General features: G+C 45.1%; 1 protein-coding gene across 16 annotated transcripts in view; it reads right to left on the bottom strand.

Moving 5' to 3' along the window:
• The window catches only part of CACNA1C (calcium voltage-gated channel subunit alpha1 C), an 812,008-nt gene that overhangs the window by 272,730 nt on the left and 525,938 nt on the right, over positions 1-13,340 (bottom strand). The gene's annotated exons all lie outside the window — the stretch shown is intronic.

Here is a 13,340-nt window from a genome sequence, read left to right on the forward strand (position 1 = left end):
ATCATTTTACCAATCACTGTTTCCACTCAAATTTTCCATTAACCTCCCTTATGCACACTCTTTGCATGGCTATTTTGAACTCCTTTATATTTTAAAAAATTGCGGTCCACATTTACAAAAAAATAAAAATAAAAAAGAGTGCACCCCCCCAAATTTCTGCCTACAGGTCTGTTAATGTCATTTAAACTATCTCATATTTCACAAATACACCAGATATATCACATATCTGACTTGATAGTCACATGTAGTGAGAGAGAAGAGACTCTTCCCCTATATAGTATCTTGTAGTCTTGAAGAAAGGGAACTGAAATGTAAGGCAGAAAATAGATGTTCTAATTGCAGCCAGCCCTTCCTCTGAATGTTATTAATACTTCCATGTAGTTTACAACCTTTATTACCTGTAGCTTTTCTGTATGAGGGCAGTTATTCAACCAGGATCAGGGCAGAGGGGATGACTACCATCTCTTCAATGGAAATAATGTGTGTTGGGGGGTCGGGTTGTCTATGTTTCTGTCTACACACCAATACCTGACAGTAGACTCTGCTGCATTCACACAGAGGAAGATATGAGCAAGATCTGGAAGAAAGGCTATAGCAGCTTCCAAGGCCACAAGATCCACCTGGCTGATGAGGATGCGGTAGGATTGCCCAGACCAGCCAGGCCCCAGCCTCCAGCTACCACAGGTCCCAGTGGAGTCAGACAGGGAGAGGCAGGAGCATGCCATCAGTGTAAGGTGGGGGATGGCAGAGGGCACCAGTGGCTGCGTGGGAGGCAATGGTGCAGAGAGTGCCTACCACCAAGGAGGTGAGGGGAATAGAGGGCACAAGGCACCAACCACAGGAATGGCAATAGAAACTACTGGGACACACTTTCCCAGCCTGGAGCCAGCTAACCCCTCCAGTCTCAGAAATTCTCCTTGTTCTCTCCCCTATCCATCTCCTCCATTCCCACGGAGTTCAATTCCTCGATCTATTTTACATCTCATTCAGGTTCCACAAGGCCACTGCAGATGGAATTGGCAACCTACTGTGTCAAGCGGTCTTTCAGAAAAACCACATCATATTATGTGCTTGTGTAAACCATGCTAACTTAGCTATGTCTACCCTATGAGATAAGTTCAAATTTATTAAAATTAATTTTGTAACCCTGGGTTTTACAAATTTGAATCTGAGTCTTCTCACCTCCTCATATGCTCTTCACAAAGTTGACTCATTGCTGCCACACTCAACCACCAAACATTGACAGCTGCAGCAATGCATTGTTGGAACCTATCCCACAGTTCCCTCATCCCTGTAGCATTCTGGGTATTTTCACTAGTGCAGCATGGGAAAAAATGTCCCCAAGTGATTGTGGGTGTGTGACATCATCTTCCCAGACTGCATTGCCTTTCATTCTCCTCCGGTGGAAAGCAAATGGCCATTTTTCCAGAAGGAAAGAAGGAAAAGCAGAGCATCGAAAAATTAACTGAAATCTCTTGCTTCTATAACTGAATTGCTTTTTATAACTGAATTATCAAAGATTTTACAAACAGCAGCAGGTGTCTGAGGCTTCTCAACTAGCCTTCCAACCACTGTCTTCCCTCCCTTGATTACAGAAACCTGATCCCTGAAAATAATACAAGAACAATGCAAAGCCTGAGGAAAGGGTAGGATAGTAGAGGTTTGGAAAAAAAGACATTTTGTGAGACAAGGCTTTTGGCTTCCTGGGTCATTACACAGAGGTGCCCAACATGAGGGCTGGGGCTCGACAAATTTATACGTACATGAATGCTTCTGTGCCCTGGGATCACCCAGGAGTCTGTGTGATCTCAACTGGCCCTGCAGCCACTTTCCCCTGTGTTAAGGGGGGCAAAGTTTGAGGAAAGAGAAGGATAGGACAAGAAACAACTGAAATATCAAAGATTTTACAAAAAACAGAAGATGTCTTCAATGGGCTTCAACTGCAACAAGGTATCTGTGCCTGTGTCCTCTCAACTGGCCCTCCAGCCACTCTTCCCTGTGTGAAGGGGGCCAAAGTGTGAAGAAAGAGAAGGACAGAAAAGGTTTTGGCTCCCCACTTCACTACACAGACTTGTCCAGTGGGGGAGATGGGGCTCGCCAAATTTCAACAAGCAGCGTTGCTCAGGCGGGAGTGGGGAGCGCCCTGGTTGACTGTGTGGGGGCTGGTCTCCCTCATTGCTGAAGAGGGGTGTGGGGTCTGCGACTGCACAGCCAGTTGATGTGGTCCCCCAGCAGCAGCAAAACCCTGAAATTCTTAGCCACTGGGGGAGGCTTTCCCCTGTTGGAAGCAGGCCCCTAAAATCTTTCCTGGGCAGAGGTGTGTGTGGTCTGTAGCTTGACAGCCACTTGAGATGTTCCCTCCGGTGCCTCTAAGCCCCTGCAAATCTTAGCCACTGGTGGAGACTTCCCTTGGGCGACAGCCAAGCCCTGCAAAATCTTTCCTGCCCTGGGAGCCCTCACTGTGCACAAGCCAGAACATGGCGCTGCCTGGCAGCATGGTCTGCCCTGAACAGCAGGGATGCCCTTTTATTGGGTTAGGGGCTAGCCATGTGATGTGGTTGGGCACAGGAAAGATCCTGACTGTGTGGTGCCTGTGGGGGAGGAAGACGGGGCCCTGCACAAATGTAAACCACAGAAATGAAGTTTCTCAGCTTCTCATACAAGCCTAACCCCCCCAGCCCCCGGCTCCACACAGCACACACAACAGCCTAACTGCCACGTGGTGCAACAGGGCAGAGGCTAGTGCCAGTGCAGAAAAAAAAAATCCAAGTGCTCAGCTCGCAGAGGCAGAGACAGAACCATGAACTCTGTGTCTGGGCTAGGTTTAAGGGGTAGATGTGTGCTCACCATGCTGACAGCAAAGAAAGAAAGAAGTTTCTCAGCCTCTCACACAAGCATGACCCCAGAGCCATGGGGTTCCTGGTGCTGAATTCAAATTCTCGGGCTTCCTGTTACCTAACTCCTGCCCTGCTCACCTGGAGAGCAGCAGAGATGGAACTGGCCAGAGTGGAGGACTACGAGGCATTGTGGGATACATAGGGGACACCTGGGGAGGCTAAGGAATTTTATTTAAAGACATGGCGTTTCCACACTAGCCTTCATTTGAACTTTTAAATTTGAACTTGAGGGCTGTGTCTACACTAGGCAAAAACTTTGAAATGGCCATGCAAATGGCCATTTCGAAGTTTACTAATGAAGCGCTGAAATACATATTCAGCACCTCATTAGCATGCGGGCGGCTGTGGCACTTAGAAATTGACGCGGCTCGCCGCGGTGTGGCTCATCCAGACGGGGCTCCTTTTCGAAAGGACCCCGGCTACTTTGAAGTCCCCTTATTCCTATGAGCAGATAGGAATAAGGGGACTTCGAAGTAGCCGGGGTCCTTTCGAAAAGGAGCCCCATCTGGATGAGCCACGCAGCAATGAGCCGCGTCAATTTCGAAGTGCCGCAGCTGCCCGCATGCTAATGAGGCGCTCAATATGTATTTCAGCGCTTCGTTAGTAAACTTCAAAATGGCCATTTGCATGGCCATTTTGAAGTTTTTGGCTAGTGTAGACATAGCTGAGGCTACACCCAGCCACTTTTGACAATGTTATGATGTCGATCTTAGGGCTCCCTAAAATCAAACTAATGGTATTCACCGTGAAGACAGTGATGTTGTAAGATTGAAATAGCTGCCTTAAATTCAACTTCATCATGTAGCGTATACATAACCCAAATGTGGCTCTTTGACCCCCCCTTGCACAGGGTTAGATGTCTGAGTCAAAGAAGGATATGATTTTAGATCTAGAGATTTCAGTTTCAAATCCTCACAAGTACCCAAACAGCAGCACTCATTACTTACTTACTGTATCTTCCTATCCCAAATACAGGGCAGGGAAATATGGCGGGGAGCGCTGGCTCCTCCCAGATCCACCAAGGTGCAGGGAGCCAGAAACCCAGTGGCAGCCATGGATGGGCTCCTGGCTCCCCATGCCTCTGGGAGCTGGGAAGGAGGCAGCAGCTGCTGGTGCTCCCATGGCTTCCCTGAGCCTCAGGGAGCAGGGAAGCGGGTGGCAGCTGTCGGTGCCCCTCCCAGCTTCCCAGAGGCATGGGAGGCCAGGAAGCAGGAAGCAGTCACCCCCCTGTTCCCCAATCTACCCTTATCTTTGCAGGGCCCCTGCTGGCTCCCTCTTTCTGTGTCTGGAGAATATGTGCTCATGTGCTCTCTGACCAGCACCTGCACCTGCGCATGCTGGTGAGGGAAAAGTTCAGCCAATGCTGGGGGGCGAGGGGGGGGCACAAATACAGGGCAATTAGCCCCGTTTTAAAAATAAGTCGGAATGTCTTTCTGGTACCCAAAATATGGGTGTCCCACCCAATACGGGATGGATGGTCACCTTATACTTTTGACAGTGCTGTTTCTATTAACATTCTTCTTCAAGAGCCAGGAATAGAATCTGCAAGTACTAAGATCAAGTATTTCAGTGCTATTTAAACAACAGTTGTGTAACCCCCTAGCAAAATATGCATCATGGCTCACTTTATGGCTGGCCCTAACAGAAGATAAAAGCATATTTCCTGCCCAGTTATAAATGTAGATGACATGGAAGAGGTATGTAATCTAAAACCCTAATGATGGCTTAAGGCATGGGGGTGTAAAAAGTTAACGTGGAGACTCTGGAAAAATGCTATTGTTATGATCCCATGCTATAGTAAAACAATTATCTAGGGTTGAATTTGGATTTTCAAACTTATTTTATTATGGTACTTTTAGTGGTTTACTTTGGTTAATTGGCGCTGTCCCTTGAAAATCGGGAGAGGCACTTAATTATAGAGTGTGTATGAAGAAGGCAGAGCAGTGTGCAGGAGATGTTACTCATGAGTGCAGAGAGTAGATGGCCCAGCCTGCCAAAGGTCTGAACTTGATTTAACAAACTTATATTTCAAAAAAGTAAACTTCACTCTCAAGGTTCAACACTAGCCTTTACTAGGAGAATGGATGTCTGAAGGCTTTGCTAAGGGACCACAAAGCCTTTCACCTAGAGGACACCACTCTGAATCCAATTAGAGATTTAAAAAAGTTGTTCCCTTCCAATGGTGCTGTTACATCAGTAAGTTCGGTGGATGTCAGTTCCAGCTACCATGCCACAAAATTGTAATCATGCTTTGAACTAACTGGCAGGCTCAGAAAGAGGCTGTTCCAATAACTACATGGACTATGGATTGAAAAACAGCCCTGTTGCCGTTGGAGACAATCCCCACAGTTCAGGACTGAGGTACACTGGCAGGGGCTCCATGCAGGAAGTTTGCCTGGTAGATAAAAATAAGGTGTCATTCTTTATGGCACTCAGGCCAGTGCCACCAGCACTAATTTTCTTAAGCTAAAGTTTCTGGTTAGACATGTGTTCTTTTCAAAGGTGAACTTTAGCTTTTTAAAAAAATTTCCATAAATATCCCTTGTGCTGCTACCAAGAATTTGGTAGCTAGGATGGGAGAGCTAGCTGACCCCATTCAAAGTCTTAATTTAAAGTATTGATAGAAAATTAACAACTATGCAGTGAATATGAGAGGAGGCAGGAGAGTAGGGAGAGGATCAAAAGTTTGTGGGTGTTGCAAACCACTGAACAAGACCATGTGAAGACAAAGGCTGAGCCCATCAGAACTATTGGGAGGGCTGCCAGGATCACTGACAGACACTGAGACAAATGAGGGCCTCAAGCTATGCTCCTGCCCCTCCTCATTCACAAGGCAAATGAGGGTCAGTTTTCTGATGAAAACCTCTTAAAAAAAACCCAAACCCTACAATAGATACCGGAATAAATAGGGTGATAGACTCCATAGTTCCTGCCATTCCCTCTCAATAGGTGAACCATAAGAACATAAGAATGGCCATACTGGGTCAGACCAAAGGTCCATCCAGCCCAGTATCCCATCTGCCGACAGTGGCCAATGCCAGGTGCTCCAGAGATGGAGAACAAAAGACAATGATCCAGTGATTTATCTCCTGCCATCCACCTCCTGCCCTTGTACTGAAGGCTAGGGCACCATACTTTACCCCTGGCTAATAGCCATTTATGGACCTAACCTGCAAAAATTTATCGAGCTCTTTTTTAAACCCTAATAGAGTCCTGTCCTTCACAGCCTCCTCGGGCAAGGAGTTCCACAGGTTGACTGTGCGCTGTGTGAAGAAAAATTTCCTTTTATTAGTTTTGAACCGACTACCCATCAATTTCATTTGGTGTCCCCTAGTTCTTGTATTACGGGAAAAGGTAAATAATGTTTCTATCTTCACTTTCTCCACACCATTCACGATTTTATATACCTCTATCATATCACCCCTCAATTGCCTCTTTTCCAGACTGAAAAGTCCCAGTCTCTCTAGCCTCTCCCCATATGGGACCCGTTCCAAACCCCTAATCATCTTCGTCGCCCTTTTCTGAACCTTTTCTAATGCCACTATATCTGAAACAATGCCCCAGCATGATGTGGGAGAGCACTGTGCTGAAGGGGGCATTTTCAATGAGATGTAAAAGCAAAACTCTTACCCTCTTCCAGCCATTGAAGATCTTGCAGCACCTCTCCAAAGCCCATGAGTACCAATCCTATTTCATATCAGATAAATATGTTCTGCAATGTAACTTGCCCTTCCATTTCCAACTGAAAGTAGTATTTTCCACCTTGTGTTTAAACTATTGCAGAAATCATTTATCGGTGCTCAAGAACAGTATGCATCTCACCCTAGTGGTCACACATCCAGTTTTGGTTCATTTCTCAAAGATGAACTTCAAAGCAAATAAAAGACGAATTGCTTGTTGACTTCTATTTCCTCTCAGTGATGTAGGAAGATACCCTTGGTATTTTCTTTCTTTCCCCGCCACAAAATTTTTCCTGCTTCCATTTTTATGCCTGACACACAAGGTTTTCTGTTTGCTGAAGGACCTCAGGCAGATCTTTGGAGGACCTCAAGAGTGGCATGACAAGTGGCATGCTACCCATATCACAGCTTTTTATTTCCGTTTTTGTAGAGGGGCTGCAGATTCTTATTGTCTAAGAGAAGACTTTATCAAGTTACTCTTGCAAATAGACAGAATTGAAGAGCTATTATATCATATGCAAATAACAAGAAGAGAAATAACCTTGAGACAGAATTTTTATACATCATTAAGAAAAATCAAAGTCCAAAATACTACTTTTGTTTTTGGCTTTACTGTTCACCTTTAAATATGGCCTTTTTTAATGCTAGAAAGGGTTTGCAAATGTAGAAGTGCTTGAGTCTGCCCTTTAGAAAATTTAATGTGGTTAAGTGTAAGGTAATGCACATTGGGAAAAATAACCCCAATTACACATACAATATGATGGGGGCAAATTTAGCTACAACAGATCAGAAAAGGGATCTTGGAATTATAGTGAATAGTTCTCTGAAAATATTCACGCAGTGCGCAGTGGCAGTCAGTAAAGCAAATCGTATGTTAGGAATAATTAAAAAAGGGATAGAAAATAAGACGAAGAATATCTTACTTCCCCTATACAAACCTATGGTATGCCCACATCTTGAGTACTGCGTGCAGATGTGGTCTCCTCACCTCAAAAAGTTATATTGGCATTAGAAAAGGTTCAGAAAAGGGCAATTAAAATGATTAAGGGTTTGGGACGGGTCCCATATGAGGAGAGACTAGAGAGACTGGGACTTTTCAGTCTAGAAAAGAGGAGACTGAGGGGCAAGATGATAGAGGTATATAAAATCATGAATGGTGTGGAGAAAGTGAATACAGAAAAGTTATTTACTTGTTTCCATAATACAAGAACTAGAGAACACCAATGAAATTAATGGGTAGCAGGTTCAAAACTAATAAAAGAAAGTTCTTCTTCACACAGTGCACAGTCAACCTGTGGAACGCCTTACCAGAGGGTGCTGTGAAGGCCAGGACTCTAAATGAGTTTAAAAAAAAGCTTGATAAATATTTGGAGGTTAGGTCCACAGATGCCTATTAGCAAGGGGTAAGGTATGGTGCCTAGCCTTTTGTCAAAGGCGGAGATGGATGGCACGAGACAAATCGCTTGATCATTGTCTTCGGTTCACGTCCTCTGGGGCACCTGGCATTGGCTACTGTCGGCAGACAGGATACTGGGCTAGATGGATCCTTGGTCTGACCCAGTATGGCCATTCTTATGTTCTTATGTTCTTACTCACAGGCACAGGAAAGGCCCATTTCTACACCCAACATTTTGAATCCATTCAGAATTTGAGACTCCTTGCAAATACCTCCCGTGCACAGTCTAAGTAAGGTTGTTCTCTAAACTAGGATACTTTTCTCTTGATAGAAACTGCAGATCCTCAGAAAATGCAGTTCTTAGGAAATGCCTTACATGCTTCCTGGAAAGCCAGATGTTCTTGTAACACAACATTTTAAGTCATTTTTCCTGGGAGATAAAATTTCCTTCTAAGTCCTGAATTCCAAGGACAACAGTCATGTATCATCAGAAAACCCTTTACTTTTCCAAAAAGGATAAAAATAAAATCAAAGGGACTATCAATCAATTTACTATGATTAGTGGTTGTGGGATATGCTTAATCAGACAGCTTGAGTGTGTGATCTTTGTTTTTACCTAGCAATGTTCTTAAGCACAGAGCTTTTATGACTGATACCCATGCAAACAGATTTTTCTTCAAAGCAATATTTAATGGCTCTGCAAAAGAAAGGTCATAGGCTATTTGAGGATAAGCTAGATCAAGCTTTAACAGACTTAGCTGCTCAGAAAGCAGATCTACCATATTGCAAGACAGATAAGTTGTCACAAGCCTGTAAGTCTAAAGTGCTTCCTTTCTTCAGAAGCCATTCCCTTAAATCTAGATGTAGTCCTTGCTTTTAATGCTCTTCTCTTTCCCTGACATGGACTCGTCTCTGGCTACCCTAGAGCTGAACATTCCAAAAGAAGTCACAGATTTCTTCAGGTGGTGGCTGACCCAGCTTTTGAAGATGGGGGAAACTGTAGCAGTTAGCTGGTTCTATAAAGAATTCACATAGTCTGCTTTGCAGAATGCTCATTTCCTATCTCCCTGCCTACCTGAAAATAATGAACAATATCAGAACTGGTGCGGTGTAAAAAATGTGAGTTAAGATAGACTGAGGATCTAGACCAGGCATTGGTAACCCCCGGCATGGGTGCCAAGAGTGGCACGCGAGCTGATTTTCATCGGCAAGCCCCGCCCCTCTTCCCCCCCATGCAGCCAGGAGCTTGCTCAAAGCCGTGCCACTTGTGGATTAGCAAGAGACCAGCCAATGCTACCAAACACCACCTAACCAGTAACACTCTGCATCTTTATTTATTTAGTTATTTATTAATGAATCTGTTTTAAATAGGACTATTACTGACTTTGAAAAGTATCACTGGTACTCGGACCATCCATAGGTGTCAAAAGGTTAAATTTTAGCACTCTGCCTCAGGAAGGTTGCTGACCCCTGATCTAGACATTGTCCGTGGTTATGCTCCTTTCTGCCATAGCAGTACCTGAATAACTGTTCTTTGTATATAAGATTTTTTCATTCCCATCCAGCCCTATTCTTTTATTCTGCGGTGAGAACCATTAACATTTTAAGAAGAAGATTGCAATGGCAGAATGCGTGCAAGTGACAGCTGCGATGAAAGAGTCTTTAAAAGTTAATGCTTTAGATCAGCAGTTCTCAAACTATGGAGACATGGGAATGTGTCAAGGGAGGTGTGAGCTGGTGGCCTTTTTCTGAGCTGGGCGAAAAGTTCTGACTCTCAGCCCCAGATTGCTGGACATGTGAGAAGGGTCATGCATACCTGACAGGCAGGGAAAAGGGGGCTGCCTAAGTTCTGGTGACTGGGGCTGACAGTTGAAGCCTGGACATCTGTGTGTGCAGGGGAGCTGACAACCCCAGAGGCCCCTGGTCAAGGTGGGAGGGGGCCTGACTTCACGCTCCCAGAAGGGGTGGAGCAGAGGGCAGCCAGTCCTCAGTGCTGCCTGGAGCGTGCCATGGTCCGCAACCCTTAGTGCAGCCTGGAGCTCATTGCATAGTGCTCCAGCAGTGATATAAAGGAGTCAGAGCTCTAAACACCACCACTGCTACTGCAGCAGTGGCAGTGGCCAGAGACCCAAACCGCTTTGACGCATCAGGGCCTGGGGTAACTGCCTTTTTCCCCCACCTTGGTGGGCCTGTGGACGTGGGCTTTCCTCCTGGTGATCAGAAGAAGGGCTTTTGAAAACTGGGGGGGTCCTTTCAGAAGGTCCCGTCTCCACGGGTGGCGCGCAATTTGAAAAGCTGCATTTTAGAATCGCTGCAGCTGCCATTATGCTAATGAGGCACTGCATATTCATTGCAGCACCTCATTAGCATATTTTGAACCTGCTCATTAACATTCCCCTTCCGAAAGGGAGGGGCAGGTGTAGACCCAGCCTCTGAGTATTATCAGGAAATCACTTTTCGCTTTTTTCATCCCATGAACCTTTCTGACTTTCTCTGGCCTGTGCTACAATACTACAACTATAACCATATCAGTTAGCCATGAGAGACCAGTAAAACTCAGAGGCCTCCATCATGCTGGAAGTTGTACAAACAGATCAAGAAGCAGTTCCAGCCCACAAAGCCACAGGAGTATCCTTGAGCTGCATCCTTCTAAATTACCCATGTGTTTAGTTTTTAGCAGTTGATACTGGCCAAGAATTTAGGATAATACATTTCATGGTTTTGTCTTGCTTAAGGAACATAAAATGTTAATGACCCTGACAATCTGCCATTTCTGGTTAGGTTAAGTTAAAAGAGGTCAGTGGCCTACTTGTTTTCTCTATCATGAAAAGGAGGATGTGGGAGACTTGTACCGCATGCAGCTGTCCAAGGAAAATCGTAAGTCTTGTTTTGTATTTTGTTTGCTTCCATTTTAGTTTTGCCCCTTCTGCAGTATGAGGAGGTAGAACTAATGAAAGCAGGACAGGATTGGCAAGAAAATTTAGGTATGTTACCTCAGAACTAGTTTTCTGAGCCTCATAAGCATCAGTTTAGAAGCCACACTAAGTACATATAGGATTCTAGTAATATTTTTCAGTTAATGTTTCATTCTCTTCTGAAGTCTCATTAATGAGTTTATGCTTAATAGGCCGTGTCTACACTAGCCCCAAACTTCAAAATGGCCACACAAATGGCCATTATGAAGTTTACTAATGAAGCGCTGAAATGCATATTCAGTGCTTCATTAGCATGTGGGCGGTGGCGGCACTTCAAAATTGACGCGCCTCGCCGCTGCGCGGCTCGTCCCGACGGGGCTCCTTTTCGAAAGGACCCCGCCTACTTCGAAGTCCCCTTATTCCCATGAGCTCATAGGAATAAGGGGACTTTGAAGTAGGCGGGGTCCTTTCAAAAAGGAGCCCCATTGGGACGAGCCACGCGGCAGCGAGGCGCGTCAATTTCGAAGTGCCGCCGCCGCCCGCATGCTTATGAGGCGCTGAATATGCATTTCAGCGCTTCATTAGTAAACTTCGAAATGGCCATTTGCGTGGCCATTTCGAAGTTTGTGGCTAGTGTAGATGTAGCCATAGTCTCAGAGGGGTAGCTGTATTAGTCTGTAGTGTCACAAAAACAAGCAGTCCTGTAGCACCTGAAAGACTAACAAATGTATTTGTTAGGTAATGAGCTTTCGTGGGTAAGACCCACTCCATCAGATTCTGGAGCAGAATGAGCAATCAGGGTAAATTTTAAGCAGAGAGGGGGGAAGAAAGAAGAAGAAAGAGGGAAAAAAGAGATAGAAAAGAAGAAGGGGGATGGAGCGACCTATGATTAAGAGGACCTCTGGGAAGAATAAATTAGGTTAAGTGAGATGGCTACCATTAAGGAAGACTGGACTGAGTTGGGACACAATAGCCTGTATGCACAGCCACTGCCAGGCAAATGCTTCCTCTTGTTTTCCAACTACTTCTGGCCACCAATGGAACCACTTTTGGCAGCACAGACTGACACCAGAGGATGCCAGGGCTGGCTCTTCTCAGAAGAAAGAACAAGGCAGGTCAATGAGGGGGTCTTTGAAAGAAGCAGAATAAAAAAGAAATTGGAGAAATTTGGAAATCTCTCTAACAAAATCAATTCAAGTTGCACTTGGGTTTACATTGCAATTTTCAAACAGCCAGTAGGGAGCAAGCAGGGTGCAAACAGCATTGTCTCTCAGAATTTGCAGATAGGTAGGGTCTTCTGGAAGAGAAAGCAGCACAGAACACTATGGCGTGGTCCTGTATGAACCTGTCTAAATGGATAAACATCAGAGTAACCTATCTAGCCTTGAAGTGGAATCTGCCGCTTGCAATTGTTACCATTTAACAGTGACTTCAGGGTCTTGGCTGTGTTTATACATATGTAATCTTTCCCCTCTTGCAATTACTGTCAGATTGTTTCCTCCAGCTACAGACTAAGTGTTACGGAACAGGAGAGCAGACAGTACAGCACAGTGGAGAGCTGCTGCTTTTGTCACTGGCAAGGGAATTAATTTCAGCCTGAATATCATCCTGCTGATTAACAGGCCTAATAGGAAAACACAGGTTAAACTAGAGATAATACTGATCTAGCATTTCTGTTACATGGCAATGGGAAAAGGGGGGTAAAATATTTATCTTCTGTTTCAGAGTATCTCTAAAGACCCTCACACAAATAGAAACAATCAGATTCATAAGGCCCTTCTCCATATGGAGCAGCGGTCCCTAGTCAGGTGACTGAACCCAACATGATTATAGGTTGTGGAATTAGACTTATCTTCAGAAACCAGTTTATCCCTGAGCAGATGTCACTAATTTTCGGTGGGATTTATTACTCCTTTGGGGTTACCAAGGTGAGAGCAGGGAAAGCACATGGCATTGTCACAGGAAGGAGAGCCTAGGCAGCAAGTAGGGTGGTTTTGGGATTTAAAATACGTTCCAATTTGTCCCACCTCCCCTTTGAGAGGAACTTCTGCCTGCAGCTTCCACCTGTCATTCTGGGATCACGTGGCAAAGCAGCAGCGGCAATAGTCAAGATGACTGGCTAGGAGTTTTATACTTCCTCTATACAAGTAGCCAAGCGGCCAGACAGTCGATGGGCTGGGCAGGAAGCGTAAATGGCTTTGGCTGCCAAGACTGCCCTTTTGGGGCAAGCACCGTGGCAAGAGAGACAAGGGTTTCTATTGGAAAAGGAAGGACAGGGAGGGCCTGCATTCTGGTGGTGCATGGAACTCACTCTGGGGATCAGGTGGCAGATAGAAGAGATGGGGCATTCAGGAGAGCGACACCTAGCCTCATTGCCCTAAGGTTTAATTCATCCCATGTCCTTCACACAACTATAATTCAAACAGCTTGTCCTGTTGCTTTCCAAGTTTCT

Source organism: Carettochelys insculpta, chromosome 1, assembly GCF_033958435.1.
Source record: "Carettochelys insculpta isolate YL-2023 chromosome 1, ASM3395843v1, whole genome shotgun sequence".
NCBI classification, from domain to species: domain Eukaryota; kingdom Metazoa; phylum Chordata; order Testudines; family Carettochelyidae; genus Carettochelys; species Carettochelys insculpta.